This window comes from Trichechus manatus, unplaced genomic scaffold (assembly GCF_000243295.1).
Source record: "Trichechus manatus latirostris isolate Lorelei unplaced genomic scaffold, TriManLat1.0 scaffold00010, whole genome shotgun sequence".
In the NCBI taxonomy this organism is placed as follows: Eukaryota; Metazoa; Chordata; class Mammalia; order Sirenia; family Trichechidae; genus Trichechus; species Trichechus manatus.
The window spans coordinates 27,513,778-27,515,725 of record NW_004443946.1 but is presented as its reverse complement, the minus strand read 5'-3'; positions in this window follow the sequence as shown (position 1 = coordinate 27,515,725).

Here is a 1,948-nt window from a genome sequence, read left to right as displayed (position 1 = left end):
GGATGCAGAACACTTTCTTAATCAACAACATTTCTTTTCTATTAATCCAGAATTTTTAACATGTATTTTATGCAGCTGGTATAGTCTAAATTATGCTGCAGTGCCAAAAACAAAAAACTCACACCCAAATCTCAGTGACTTAGAACAGACAATTATTGTTCACCTTAATGTTCCCATCATGGACCAGCTTGAGTGATCTGCTCTATGACAGCCTCACACAGGGACCCAAGTCAATAGAGACTCCATCTCCATGCTTCTATGATTACCAAGGCAAGACATAGGAAGGATGGTGAATCATACAATGGCTTTTATAGCATCTGTCTAGAAATGATACATGGCATCTCCACTCAAACATTTCATTGGCGAAAACAAGTCACGTTATCACAACTAACTTCAAAGGTGGTGGAGAAGAACAATCCTACCTTGGGTCCATAAGTAGAGAGCCAGGGATATGTGAACAACAGAAATGACTACCACATTCCACCCTAGTTACCATATGTTGACTTCACTCTCCTTACCACAAGCAAAGTACACACAAACCCTTCTCCATAGAGACAATTACAAAGTCCTGTCCACTGCTGGGATCATACTCAAAGGCCAGGATGTCTAGATGATGCACAGCAGCCTTTACATCAGGGGTATATGTAGTAGTCTCTATATCAGGAGATACGGCTTTTCTTAATCTAGAGACTTGTGAACCAAAAGGATACATTATCTGCCCTCACACATCTCATACACACATCTAATATGGTGGAATAGAAACAGAACCACAGTGAACACTCTCATTCAGAAAAGGAAAGAAAAAAGCAGCAACTAGTTTGTAGCTATTCTGTCTACAAGGCAGACAATGCAAGTGCATCCTGCTGTGGGGATAAGGAATTCAGAAAAGCTAAAAATAAAAGAATGGGCAAAAGTATATAAGGTAAACACAATATAAAAAAAGAAAGTGGAAGTCCTGCTCTTAATACCAGAAAAAGTAGAATTCAGGCCAAAAATCATTAAAAGAGGCAGAAAGGACACATTATAATGCTGAAGGCTACAAGTCACAAACAACAAAAAGCAGTTATGAGTATCAATGCACAAAACAACACAATAGCAACTTTCATGAAGTAGAAACTCTTAAAAAGTGCAAGGAGAAATAAATAAAACACTAAATGTTAGGAAACTTTGATATATTTCTCAGTTCGAGAAACATTAGAATTAAAAAAAAAGATACAGATGAACTAAACAACGTAATCAGGTAGATTTTATGGATATATATCAAGTCTTTTACCTTGATAATAGAGGATGCACCTACTTTTCAAGTGTACATGAAACTTTCATGGATATTGACCATATATTAGGCCACAAAAAACCCTCAATATTTTCCATAACGTATATTTCAACAGCTTATTCCTTTTGTATGGCTTTTCTCATCTTTTTATTTATTGAGGTATAATTTACATACAATAAAATGCATCTCAGTGAGTTTTGACAAATCAATATATCCAAATAACCATCACAACAATCAAAATACAGGACACTTCCATCATCCCTCAAAAATTCCTTGTGCCCGAACGAAGCCAATTCCCCACCCTCCACCCCAGGGAATCACTGATTTACTTTCTATTGCTATAGATTTGTATTTTCTAGAGTTTTATATAAATGGAATCACACAGTATATATTCTCAGTCAGGATTCTTTTGCTCAGGTTAGTGGTTTTGAAATTCATCTATGTTGTTGTGTGTATTAGCATTTTATTCTTTCTTATTGCTGAGTAGTATCCTATTGTCCACAGTATTTGCAATCACCTCATATGGATGTAAAAGCTGGACAATCAGTAAGAAGACTGAAGAATTAATGCCTTTGACATGACACTACTTATAAAGATAATGCTCTACATTCTACCTTGGTGAGTAGTGTCTGGGGTCTTAAAAGCCTGTGAGCGGCCATCTAAGATACTCCACTG